At 34.0% G+C, this 14678-nt stretch overlaps 1 pseudogene; it reads right to left on the bottom strand.

Moving 5' to 3' along the window:
- Positions 1 to 1014: 1014 nt before the first annotated feature.
- On the bottom strand, positions 1015 to 3869 carry LOC120185037 (annotated as a pseudogene).
- Positions 3870 to 14678: the final 10809 nt, after the last annotated feature.

The following is a 14678-nucleotide window of genomic DNA, read 5'->3' as shown; positions in this document are numbered from 1 at the left end:
AAAATTATTAATGAGTTATCTTAAAACATTTTCAAAAGTTTTTTTAACAACAATCTCAAACAGTTAAATTTTAAATTATACTTTTAAACAACACTTTTAAAAGTTTTTTTCTATCACACTTTTCAAAAGTCCTACCAAACTAGCCCTAAGACAACTCGTAACTGTGTTGACACCGAAAGGACGACGTGGGGTGCTCATCCTTCCGTACACGTGAATCTTTGATAAGAGGTAAAATTTAGGTTCCATCCTTATCTAATACAAAAGGTTTCTAGTGACTCCAAAAAAATAAAATTCACTTTAAGTCGATATAAGATCTCGGGTCACCCGAAGAACCGTTGCAACACCTACCTAACATTATATTTTGCCAATGACACGGACAACCGAAATTCATATAATATGAAACCATTCAACCTCTCTATCGCTCCATTTGCATCCATTTTGTTTGAAAATCGTACAAAGTTGAATCTCTTCCCAGCTGTATACACCTTTCTTGCAATGAATGAATCAACCACCTCTCCATGTCTTCCAAAGGCTTGCCTAAATCCACTCCAGTGAAGCGACGGTATATTTTGAACAAATAAAGTCACAGGTTGCCTCCTCCCCTCTCAAACTTCTCCATTGCTTGTTGATTAAATTTTAATGACAGTAAATTTCATATTTGCTCCGATAGTAAAATTTTAATGACAGTGGAGTTTGAGTTCAAGTCTTTAATCGAATTCAGTTTAATTTTTTTTTCATTTCGAGATTTTTTTAAAACTCAATTCATTGTTTCAAATTTGAGTTGAGTTTACAAATTTTAAACTGAGTTTTTAAACCAAGTCAAGCTCCATTTTAGAATTTTCGAGTTAAGTTAAGCTTAACAATACTCAAGCTCGACTCAACTCGTTTCCAACCCTATATGTATAATTAAACTCATCAAGTGAACTCAATGACTTAAAACAATTTATTTTCTTGATGACCTGGATTTGATCAACAATGTCTATAGGAGATAAGTCTATTATTTCCGCACAAAAATCAAAGAAAAAAGTAATAGCTCTCCAAATTTATCATATAAACTGATAAATGGCAAATGATTACGTAAATTGTTTAGGACACAATGCTTGGACTTGGTTGAATTTGTGTACAAATGTGTTGCCAAGCAAATTGGTGCAAAGAGAAAATGCATCTAACAAAAGAACAATCTCTTATACCTAAAAGAAAAGGTAAAAAAATAGGGACCAAATAGCCAAAAGAAGATAGTTCAGGGTTAGGAGAAAAATGCTTCCCAGCTGCAGCTTGTGGTATTTCTTAGGAGATCTTCTGTATTGGGTTTTTCCCAGCAACTTCGGAGTACCATGATTTCCAGGCTTCCACATAATGAGAGAAAAGATCCCTTAAAGCTGCAAACATGTAAACAAAATTAGATTTTTGAATCGGGACAACAATTCTAAACAACGAGCAATTGATCAACAAATTAGCATGTGATATTCACAGTTCTGTGTAGTCGAGAATTAATCTATACCTTACCTTGATTGTGGTACTGAGGGCGGTATGTAGAAGCAAGACTCTCCCAGTCATGAACCGGCCTTGCACCATTCTCAGAGTTACCTATCTTGGTCAAGTTTATAGGAGCAAAAGGACCAAATTGGTAGCTCTTTGAACCTTGTCTCGAATCATCCGAGCAACTTCTATCAGCCGAAATTTCAATTTTTCGTACTTTTTCAGCTTAATGCAATGGTTGGGATTTTGATCATTTGAAGAATCCACCTTACTCTTCTTGAAACTGATGTTGGTGACATCGGTTCCGAACACCCTTTTCTTAGACTCATTAAGAACAAAGGTATTATCAGCAGATCCTTTTTCGGATTTCTCCCTCAGCCCCAACCACCTAAACGCAGGTTTCCGGGTATCTAAAGTGTGGGTCTGCACAGACATTCATTTAAACTGCAAGTTATAACAATTCCAAGCTGCACAGATTGAAGTTGAAGTGATTCTAAGACCTTTCTAGCTCTCAGTTTTGTGTTTACCTTCTCAATAAGATTCATGGAAGACAACACATTTGCAATGTCATACAACCGCCTCACTTTTGCTGTTGAACCATCAAGTGAACAACAAATTAATCGATCTGTTATCCCTTTCTATAAGTCTATCAATTCACATTGAACAGGAAAATTTGGGGTTTATTACTTCTCATTACTGATGTATTGTGAGCATTCCCAAGCAACAACCTCGCTGCTTCATCGAGGGAAATCAATTCAGCCTGAAAAGTATTTACCAAGAAACATCAAAATGATGAACAAACCAAAGGAATACTATGGCAATTCATAAAGAGCAAGAACAAGGCTCACATTGGAACAGAGAAATAGCTTAACAAAATTCTGAGTAAGTAGCCCCAGGGATTTTTCCCTTCGATTATCTGCAGACATCAGAAGATAATATATATCAAAACACCATTTTCACTAAAATCAGCCTCTTAAAGTTTAATTTTTTTTGCACAAAACGTCAGAACAGACCATTTAGATCGATACAGAAAACATAAGATCTTAGGAACCATGGATTCAAATAGCGGTCAAGTAGCAGAATAACAGACGTTATATAACAGTAGCAGCAGTGTCCGAAATCACAAACGAAAAATAGCGGTACAACAAAATCACACCAATAACTATGGATGGCGGCCACAATTTAACATTTAGCTGTCAATAGCGACAATAATGGGTCACTTTTCCCACTATTGTTCCACTATTCTATTTATATAAAAAAAGTAGTTCCTTTTTAAAAGAAAATCAACTCCAACAATGCCCATAATGATCACAATAGCATAAGTCATGACCATAACTACAACAAACACAACACAACCCAAAATGCAGGCACAGCCACAATTAAAATCGCTGCAGGGAACTACAAGGAACAAGGTTGATGTAATTTAAAAATTACCAACTTTCGAGGACGAAGACTTGATAATAGAGCTAGATCTTGAAGTCTCAGTCTGGCTCCCAGTGTTGGGATTGGTGAAGCCTTCATCCCCTTCATCATCGTCGTCATCATCTGAGATCTGAAACCGTCCAGATCAGAAGATTTCCATAAGGAAAACAAAACAATTCAGTAAATAGAAACAAAAACAGTTAAAAAAACATTATGCTTACCTTTGCACTGTTGTTTCCATCCATCCTTTTGAAATTATTCCCGAGACCTTCTTCCTGCCATAAAACGAAACCACATAAGAAATTTTAAAAAACAAAATCAGTTCAATTTACAACCAGCTTTCACAACATTAGACTAACCAAAACAATGTAAAAAGGAACTTTGAATTTACCTTCAGATCTTGTAAAGCCTTAGGTATAGCTCCAAAGCCTTTCCACGTATATTTGTTCTTAGCCTTCCTTGTGAGAACCTAAGCATATCAATGCCAATAAAAAAACATTTAAATCCAAACCAAAAGTCAAAATTTAAGAAGAAGAAGAAGAAAGCAAAAAATGGATAAGAAAATTACCCCAACACTTTCCAAAACATTGACAATGTCATAGATTCGCCGTCTCTCAACTCCTGAAAACATCCCCAAAATAAATTATTAAAAAAACACAAAAACCATAACTAACTTTAGAAATAAAGGGGGGATAAAAGACCTAGTTTTGCAGCGGCTTCGTCAAGACCGATGAATTCAGTGCCACCCTTATTATACATGCTCAAAAAACTGCAACGCCAAACACGAAACGATCAGAGAAAGTTAACCTTGGAATTGAAGGACGAAAAAGGAGATGAAAGCGAGGGGCTTACTTGGAGCAGAGGAGGCCGAGAGATTTCTGCTTGCGACTGTACGTGTAGTGACGAGAGGAGGATTCCGCCATGACTGTGTGCGGTGGAGAGCGGTGGAGAAGAAGAAGAAATAAATAAATAAATGAAGGGTTTGGCGGGGTGGAAATATTTGAAAGGAGGGAGGGGGGTTTTTGGATTGGAAATGGAATCGGAGGGATTGGGATTTAAAATTTTGAAATTAGGGATTTGGCGTAAGCGGGAATTTTATTTCTGTTTTAACGTCTATTCTCACAATTTTACACCCTACTTTCCCGCAATCATACCTTTGGAGCGCCGCTAATATAAGGTGCGTTTAATTCACGAAATATAAAATTATCAGCGGGAATAAAAGATTATCAGTGAATAGAATTACTGAAAATGTTGTATTTTATATTTGGTTGATTTAATAGGAATGTAAGATTATCGTGTTTGGTTAAAGGAATAAAATATTATTGGAATGTATATTTGACCAAATTGTCCTTATTATATTTGTTTTTTAACAAGTTAGAAAATATTTATATATTTTCTTTAAAAAAATTAAATTCATAAAATTTATATATTTTTTTACAAAATTGAAAATATAAAAAGGTTTAATGAAAGGGTAAAATTTTATTTTAACCCCTGAACTCCATATAAAATTTTAATTATAATTTTTTTTTGTAAATCTAAAATAGTTTAAGGATAAATTTGTAGTTAACATTCGTAGAATTTTTATTATTCAATGGCAGAATAATGATATTTAAAAAAAATTAAGGGCATTTTAGTCCAAAACATCGGTAATCCAACAATACCTAAGGAAAGAGAAGTAATGACATTTCCGATAATATACCCCAAAAAATCTACTATTGATAATATAAGATTACCAGGAATGACTTTCCCGACCAACCAAACGAGGGAATGTTGATTCCATTCCCATGGAAATATCACGTTCCCCCAACCAAAAACACCCTAAACTTTTATTTGGGATTTTTATTTATTTATTTAAAGTCCTAAGTGAAATTAAAAAATACTCTTATAGAACGAAAGTATATTCTATTACATTGAATGGTTAGTTTAATATTACATTAATAAATATTAGAAAAATGATTAAATTATAGTCCTAAATTATAAAAGTAAAAAGTTAAATTGGAAAAATTAAAAGTCTCATTCATAAAGGTAAAAAGTGAGATTAAAAATTAGGCACCTCAATTATAAAAGTAAAAAGTGAGATTGAAAAAAATCAAGGGCTTCAATTATAAATGTAAGAAGTTAGATTAAAAAATTCAGGGGCTTTAATTATAAATGTAAAAGGTGGGATTGAAAAAATTAAATGTCTCAATTGTAAAGTTAAAAAGTGAGATTAAAAAAATTAGGGCCTCAATTATAAATGTAAAAGGTGAGATTGAAAAAAAATAGGGGCTTCAATTATAAAAATATAAAGTGAGATTAAAAAATCAGAAGTTTCAATTATAAAGCTATTAAAGTGAGATTGAAAAAATTAGGAGCTTCAATTATAAAGCTATAAAGTGAGATTGAAAAAATTAGGGTCCTCAGTTATAGAGGTAAATAGTGAGATTGAAAAAATTAGGGATCTCAATTATATAAATATAAAAAGTGGGATAAAAAAATTAAAAGCATCAACTATAGAGGTAAAAAGTGATATTACAAAAAGTAGAAGTCTCAATTATAAAGAAAAATATAATTAAAAACCTCAATTATAAATTAAAATGTATGACTGAATAATTAAGTACCCTATAAAAAATTAGGTCATGAGCAATAGCTCCCTTTGTTCTCGTTAATAGTCGACTATGTTTAAATATATCATAAAAAATTACTAAAGTAATATTTATCTTTGCTTAATTTTTTTTTTCAAAAATTTGGAATTGTCGCAACCGTCTTTCGGTTGGGCCCCGGAATTGGGCTTCGACTTGAAAAATGTGGATTGGAGTCGCCACCGATCATTTATTTAAAAATAAATGGGTTGATCGGATACCCTATTTCTTACCTGATCTGCGTCTTACCAGAAATATGTCGGGTTCGGGAGTCGGTTACGGTCAAGGAAGAATTAGCACCCTTGAACCGCCCTTTCGGTACTACGTAATTTCCAGTTGTCTTAATTAAGAAAAATAACAAGTTAAATTAAAATGTAAAGTTTCGATCCTAATTACTTACCCTTGATTGATTTGAAAAAAAATCGAGAAATGTGTTAGATAAACAAGGTAAAGAAAACAATAAGATACAAGGGAAAAATAAATAAATAAAATAAGTAAGTAAGATAAGAAAAAATAGTAAAGTAATAATTATATATAGTAATATTTGAAAAAAGGAAAAAATATAATATATATATATCAAAGTATTAATAAAATAATAAGCTATATATGTACACCAAATACTTAAAAATAGAAAGCTACCCTCCCAATTCACCGAAATGGGGGGGCTCTAGTAAGAAATAAGACAAAAAATGGGCCCTCTAGGTTAGTAGTATATAATATAATGTTTAATAATGATAATGATAAAGACACAAGGTTTTTAAAAAATAATAATAATAATAATGAATAAAAAAATGAAAATAATAAAAATAATATAAATATATAAAATTATAAGATATATTACATAATAAAGAAATAATCAAATAAAAATAATTAAGAATATATATATTAATAATATGTATATAAATAAACTATTAAAAGTATAAAAAATATATACGACTAGATAAAGATAATTTATATATATAGTAATATTAGACTTATAAGTAAAATATTAAGAAATATATATAAATAATAATAAAATATAGTAAAAAATCAAATGAAAATAATTTATATATATAATAATACATGAATAATAAAATAAATGAATAAAATATCCATATAATAAATAAAGGGACTAATATAGATTTTTAAAAGCTCTTTCCCTCCTTTAACCGAAAATCAAACCGGTTTTTAAAAATAAGCCTCGGGTAGATCTAGGTTCGAAACTTCGAAACCCCACCCATTTTGGTCATCGGCGCAACCCACGTTTTGGGTTATTCGAACCAAATCTCAAAAAATAACGTGCACATGCAAAAGAAAAAAAAGAAAATGCTACCTTTTATTTCCTTTTCGAATCCTTTACAATAGCTTTGCCTTTGTATCTTCCCGTGCTTTCCTCTATGTTTTGTGTATAAATCGTCTCTTACAATGGTGAGTTACAATGGCTATTTATAGTGCTTGTGGATCCTATCTTTAGGAATTTAAATATAGTAGAACTCTATCCTATTTTTTGAATCCTAGCAAAATTATATCCTATCTTTAGGAGTTTGAATTCTAGTAGGACGAAAAGGTGTGTTGACAGCTGCCCCTCTTTGCCCATAGTCGTGTAACGGGGATAGGGCAAAGATTAAAAGACACACTTTTCGTTCGGTGGAGTTGAAAATTGACTCTGATGTTTCAATAACTCCCTGTCGAATTGAGTTACGGATGACTCCTCCGTCGTGAAGTCGAGTTCATCTTGGAATGATATGAAATTGAAGCTGTAGTTCGGAATTTGAATCAGAACGTGGCTTCTCGTTGCCCTTCGATCTTCTTCTCGGTTTAAAGACCTTGGATCGGAATCGAACTCAGAAATCTTCATTGACATATAGCTTTTGTTTGAAAATGGTTGCTTGTCACTAAGGCACGGTTAACCCAGGTCCTCTTCTCGACTTGAAAACATCGACTGCAACCAGAAAGTAGTGCGATTGATGTGTCATCGAGCTGAATGGAATAGAACTCGACAATTTTGATGGCAGATAACCCTTCTAGCATTGAGTTATGCTGTAAATGATGTGTCTTGGAGCTGAGCGTAGTCGAACTCAAAGGTCTTTGTTGACATATACTCCCTTTTTGAGTTGGATATCCTTCGCCGTGAAATCCAATCTAAAGATGGATGATGCTTGTGTGCAAGATTCCCTTCGTCGTGAAGTTGAGCCTGAAATTGGCGTCGTGAAGTTGAAATCCAAGTAAGTAGCATTGTTCAGAGTCCAATATCCTCCGTCGTGAAGTTGAAATTGAATCTGAATGAAATTTTGTTGACAAGCAACGGTCCCTTCGTCGTGAAGTTGAACTTGCGTTGTCTGGAGTCCAATATCCTTCGTTGTGAAGTTGAAATTGGCTCTGAGATTGGGAAGTTGTTGTTGACAAGCAGCGGTCCCTTCGTCGTGAAGTTGAACTTGCATTGTCTGGAGTCCAATATCCTTCGTTGTGAAGTTGAAATTGGCTCTGCGATTGGGAAGTTGTTGTTGACAAGCAGCGGTCCCTTCGTCGTGAAGTTGAACTTGCGTTGTCTGAAGTCCAATATCCTTCGTTGTGAAGTTGAAATTGGCTCTAAAATTGAGAAGTTGTTGTTGACAAGCAGCGGTCCCTTCGTCGTGAAGTTGAACTTGCGTTGTCTCGAGTGCCACGATATCCTCCGTCGTGGAGTTGAAATCGCGGATGGCCCCTTCGTTGTGAAGTTGAGCCTTGACTTGAATATCCTTCGTCGTTAAGTTGAAATCCAAGTATTGTATGTTGCGGGTGGACACAATTTCCTTCGCCGTGAAGTTGAAACCGTGGAGACCCCTTTATTGTGAAGTTTGGCTTAGAGCTAGATATCCTTCGTCGTGAAGTTGAAATCCACTCTCGAGCAAATTGTGTCGCTTTGAGTTCAATATCCTTCGCCCCGAAGTTGAAATTGACTCTAGCTAAACCTGAAAAAGTATGCATATATGTGATGCTATGGATGCAATGCTCTTAGGTGTGCCTAAAATACATATGCAACATGTTATCTTGGGGCTCTGGAGAGAAATCTCGATCTCCAGTTGCCTGTCTGGAAACTTGATTCTTGAATCTTCAAATTTTGATCCATGATCTTGAATTCTTCAAATGTTCAAATCTGATGTGCACATTCTATTTTTGATTTGAGAAATGCTTCTCGACCATCTCAAGTATGTGCCTGAGCTGAGTGTAACGGTTCAGATGATGCTTTAAGAGAAGTTGTCTTGAAAGAGATAGAATTTGTTTCAAGGGAAATGATCTCAAAAATATATGTTGTTTCATGAGAAACGGTCTCAAGGGAAACAAAATTATGTTTTAAGGGAAATAAATTTGAAGATTTTGTGTTTCAAGAGTAACTGTCTCAAGGGAGACAAAATTTGTTTTAGGGGAAATAAATTCAAAGATTTTGTTTCAAGGGAAACTGTCTCAAGATAGACGAAATTTGTTTCAAGAGAAACTGTCTCAAGAGAGACAAAACTTAGTTCCAAAAGAAACTGTCTCAAGGGAGACGAAATTTGTTTCAAAGAAACATATTCAAATATTTTGTTTCAGGGAAACTGTCTCAAGAGAGACAAAATTTATTTCAAGAGAAACTGTCTCAAGAGAGAAAATTTTGTTTCAAGGGAAACTATCTCAAGAGAGACGAAATTTATTTCAAGGGAAATGTTTCAATGTTTATGTTTCGAGAGAAACTGTCTCAAGAGAGACAAATCTTGTTTTAAGAAAAACAATCATGAGTGAAATAAATCTTCTTTCGAGTAAAACAGTCCCAAGTGAGACAAAGTCTGTTTTAAAAAAGCAATCTCAAATGAGATAATCATCTGCATTAAATGACACTGTCTCAAGCGAGACAAAATTTATATTGGAAATGTCGAATCTGAAAATGAATGTCGATCTTTCTATCTGTCGAGTTGGTTGAAGTGTAGCTTCTTGCTGCTGAGCTAAACAACCGACATCAATCTGTAAAGGTGCTTTTGAATCGAGTATCCTTCGTCTTGAAGTCGAACTTGACTCTAAAGCTGTAAAATTATGTACGTGGAAAGAAAATGATAGATATGATGCTCTAAAATGTATGCATAAGATGCATGTACATGAATTGGTTATATTTTATCTCCTGAAAAAAGTCTGATAATTTGCATTAGGATGTTGAATCCCCAAAGATGCCCCAATATCAAAAAATGCCCCAATATTTGATGTTGAATCTTCAAAGATGCCCCAAATGTTCCTCATTTCTTGCTTCATCATTGATTCTGAGCACGAGCTTTATGTCTAAGAGTCACATGTCATTTACCAAGATCCACTCTAGAGAGACTGTCTTGTTTGAAAAAAATGTTTTTCTTTCTCTTTTATTTTCAAAGTTCTGAAAATATCAATTAAAAAAGTTTTGAAAGATGTTTGATCCAAAGTTTTGAAAATATTGTCACTTTCACGGTTTTACAATTGAGACAAATCATAAAACTAGAGTTCATCGGTTATCAAAGAATTAATTACAATGTTAATACTTCAATTATAGCTATTTGACATGTGCCAAGATCAAAGCTATTTTTGGGAAATGGTCAAGCAAAGAAAGGATAAAAAGTCTCAGGTTATTGTGTTTGGTCAAAGGTTTGGCATTTTTGTTCATTTGATGCTAAATGGTTTGACATTTGATGCTCAAAGGTTTGATGGGGTAGCTTGCATGCTCATCTACTAGAAGTGTTCTCCGACTCCCAGCTTTTATGGTCACACTCGGATTGTGTGACGCCTTATCGAGGAATTTGTGTGATCGCCTCAGTTGCACAATTTTTATATTCGAGCCGCCTTTTCAGGTTTTCAACTCGAACACTCCTTTGGTTTCAAGACGTTATTCAGGATTTACGTCTTGAACCCCCCTTTGTTATTTTTCTCTATCATACATTAATTACATTGTTTTTTGCAAACAAAGATTAATCCTGATGGGCGGGATGAAATCTGAAGATAGTCTCTCCTGTTTAGAAATCCATGTATGATTAGAAAGGACTTTTAAGGCACGTAATGTAGGCCAGGGTTCATGGTTATGAAAGAAAGGATAAATAGGCCCAAACAAGTGTTTCAGGGTGTTGAACCAAGGATCAATTCATTCTGATGCCTTTAATCTTGTCTTGCTCAAAATCTCTTCTCTTGATGCTCTATGATCTTCGAGTGAAGTGATTCGGAATGATTGTGCTTGATCAATCTCGTAGTTTGAAGCTTGATGTGCCTTTTGTCTTTAAGGAATCTTTGCATGTGTTTTTTTGTCCCTTTTTCTTTTTTCTTTTGTTCTTTTTTGCTTTTTTTTTGCCCTTTTTATTCTGATTAAATATTTGCACTTGGCATCTGGTTCACCTTTTGGTAACTCCTTTGGATTGATGTCTTCACTCATGTGAGCAGATTTCTTCCACATTGCCCCCCAGTGTGGAGGGTGATCCTTGGTTAGGGTTGAATCAGAAGAAAAATACTATAGGCTCAAAAGGGGACACAAGGGATATATATTTTCTCCTGTTGTGAAGGGATAAAGAAAGAAAGCCGTTCATCATTTCATACATGGAAGTCCTCACAGAAAAGGTATCCCCAGGGGGATAGATTTTCAGGATTAATTCTATTCACATGAAACAGTGTAATTAACGCGTGATAGAATTATTTCGGATGAATTCTTCTTTTTCCCCAGATGTCTCAATGTTCAAGCTCCCCGCAAGATGCCCCAAGTTGTGTCTTTAGAATAAAGCTCATGTTCAGATGAACAACTCAATGCCTTGGGTTTAAAATGTCAATTTTGAGTCTAAAAAGGCAGTGGTGTGATCTTATTGACTCAAAGAAAAGTATGGGTGTATCAAAAAGATAAAGGCAATGTTCAAGAATTTCAAAGAGGAGGTAATGTCAAATTTGGTCTTTTGGTATGACCATGAGTTATTTTGGGCAAAGAATCAAGGTATTTTATTCTGGGGTTTGAGACAGGATAAGAAATGTCTAATCTTGTCATATGTCAAAAATCTATAATTCTTGAAGAATTAAAAGAATCCTTAATCATTTAATATTCGAAGAACTAAAGATTAAAACTCGTTCAATTGCTCCACCTTAGAAAGTAGCATAAATTCAATCGTTTAACAGATTAAGAAACATGAAAGATCAGAGACGTGTTCAAACAAAACAATCCTCTAAGTGCAAATGGTATATGTCATGTCCCCTTCTTCGGCTTTTTATGCCCTGAATCCATCAGGTTTTGGATCTTGCGCTTCAATGCCTTATAGTTCTCAGAGGAATGTTTGGGGCTTCTTATGTGGTAACAGCTAACAGCTTCAACATCGTAGTCCTTAGGATACGAGGATTCTTTTCTTAGATCATCATGGAGGCTTTGTCCTATCATCAGCTAATTAGGCTCTTTAATATTACAATCTTGCTTCCATGTGGTTAAATTCGCTTCATCGAGCCTTCATGACTTAATTTCATGTTTGTGAAAATGCTTAAAATTGTAGATGAAATGCAAAAAGGCAAAATGCAAAATGCAAGAATGCATGAAATGTTCGAGGCATTGATCCAGAAAAGTGTCCATTATTATAAATAATCTTTATTCAGACAAAAATATCTTATTCTTGTAAGAGACATAAAAACAATCAAAGGTACACTCGGATTAAATCCTCTAAACCCCGAATAGCTTCTAGTAGATTGACAAGTCTTCTGCCTTCATCCGTTACTGGTTGAATACCTTGTCGAACCACTCCGGCTTCCCTTGCCAGGCCATGAAGATGACGGGCTGCCTTTTGTACTTGATCTAGAAAGTCTCGGATGGCTGCGTCTCTGGCCAGTGTACTTTTGAAAGGCTGACTTTGGTGTGCTTAACGTAAAAGTGAAACAACTGTATCCCGTGTTTCAGAATTGGACCATGGCTCTAATCAAGGGCTCATCAATCCTAACGTGAAGTAAAAGTGCAATGTCACCGTACCGTTGGCTGAACTTCTGTTTCCGATCATTCTTCTAACTGTCCCAGATATCTCGAAGCTCTTGCACATTATTCTGTTTTAGGCTGATAGATGCGTAGCTAACCAGCTCTGACACATAGCTTTCTTGAAGGCTGTCTCCCTTTTCTTTCTGAGTCTTCTCGGACCATAGTCGTACCTCGGGGTTCTTAGTCTCTTATATTACAACACCTTTGTCCATTAATTCAGATTATTTTATGTAATAACACCTTTTCAGGGATCAGTAACCTCTTGTTATGATGCAAAATGCTATAAACAAACACAAAGGCAAAAGGTTAGTAAAAATAATATAAAAATAAATAAGTAAATACATAAAAACAACAAGGTTAAAAAAACGTCATAGGTTTCGGAATGTGGTTTCAGGGTAGGCTTAATTTCTCCATAGTCTCCTGGGTTAGGTTCTAAAAAACGGTACCCGAGTTCTCCTTGCTGGTACCCCCTTGGGCCTACCAGACCTTTAGTCCTAAACCCATCACAGGCTTGTGTGGACTAAGTTAAACTCGAGGGGACACATTCCCTTATGCCCATACGGAGAATAAATTCACACGAAGGCATAAGGTATATGAATCCCGAAGGTTACTTGCTAGGCCCATACGATGAATAAATTCACACGAAGGCGTCGCTTTCACCCCCACTTAAACGGGTTCGGAGCTCGGGTATAGAGCCTTTGGATGAAAAATCTTTAAGGGCTGAAATCATTAAAAAAACGGTCAGTACAACTATTTACTCGAAAATATAATCAAAAGTAAGTAATAAATATCGAAATGTTACCTTAAAATTTAAACTTACCCTTTTCGTTAAAAAGACAACTGGAAATTACCTTAGCCTGACTCACTTACCTGTGTCCCCAGCGGAGTCGCTAAGCTGTCGCAACCGTCTTTCAGTTGGGCCCCGGAATTGGGCTTCGACTTGAAAAATGTGGATTGGAGTCACCACCGATCATTTATTTAAAAATAAATGGGTTGATCGGATACCCTATTCTTACCTGATCTGCGTCTTACCAGAAATATGTCGGGTTCGGGAGTCGGTTACGGTCAAGGAAGGATTAGCACCCTTGAATCGCCCTTTCGGTACTACGTAATTTCCAGTTGTCTTAATTAAGAAAAATAACAAGTTAAATTAAAAGGTAAAGTTTCGATCCTAATTACTTACCCTTGATTGATTTGAAAAAAAAATCGAGAAATGTGTTAGATAAACAAGGTAAAGAAAACAAATAAGTTACAAGGGAAAAATAAAATAAATAAAATAAGTAAGTAAGATAAGAAAAAATAGTAAAGTAATAATTATATAGTAATATTTGAAAAAAGGAAAAAAATATAAATATATATATATATCAAAGTATTAATAAAATAAATAAGCTATATATGTACACCAATACTTAAAATAGAAAACTACCCTCCCAATTCACCGAAAATGGGGCTCTAGTAAGAAATAAATAAAAAAATGGGCCCTCTAGGTTAGTAGTATATAAATAATGTTTAATAATGATAATGATAAAGACAGGTTTTTTTAAAAAAATAATAATGAATAAAAAACGAAAATAATAAAAAATAATATAAGTTATAAAGTTATAAGATATATTACATAAAAAAGAAATAATCAAATAAAAATAATTAAGAATATATATATTTAATAATATGTATATAAATAAACTATTAAAAGTATAAAAAATATATACGACTAGATAAAGATATTAATATATATAAGTATATTACTTATAAGTAAATATTAAAGAAATATATATAATAATAATAATAAAATATAAAAAAATCAAATGAAAATAATTTAATATATATATATACATATAATCTAATAACATGAATAATAAAATAAATGAATAAATATCTATATATAAATAAAGGGATAATATAGATTTTTAAAAAGCTCTTTCCCTCCTCTAACCGAAAATCAAACCGGTTTTTAAAATAAGCCTCGGGGTAGATCTAGGTTCGAAACTTCGAAACCCACCCATTTTGGTCATCGCGCAACCCACGTTTTGGGTTATTCGAACCAAATCTCAAAAAATAACGTGCACATGCAAAAGAAAGAAAAAAGAAAATGCTACCTTTTATTTCCTTTTCGAATCCTTTACAATAGCTTTGCCTTTGTATCTTCCCGTGCTTTCCTCTATGTTTTGTGTATAAATCGTCTCTTACAATGGTGAGTTACAATGGCTATTTATAGTGCT

This window comes from Hibiscus syriacus, unplaced genomic scaffold (assembly GCF_006381635.1).
Source record: "Hibiscus syriacus cultivar Baekdansim isolate YM2019G1 unplaced genomic scaffold, ASM638163v2 tig00112988_pilon, whole genome shotgun sequence".
NCBI lineage: Eukaryota > Viridiplantae > Streptophyta > Magnoliopsida > Malvales > Malvaceae > Hibiscus > Hibiscus syriacus.
This window is presented reverse-complemented; position numbering and strand designations above follow the sequence as displayed.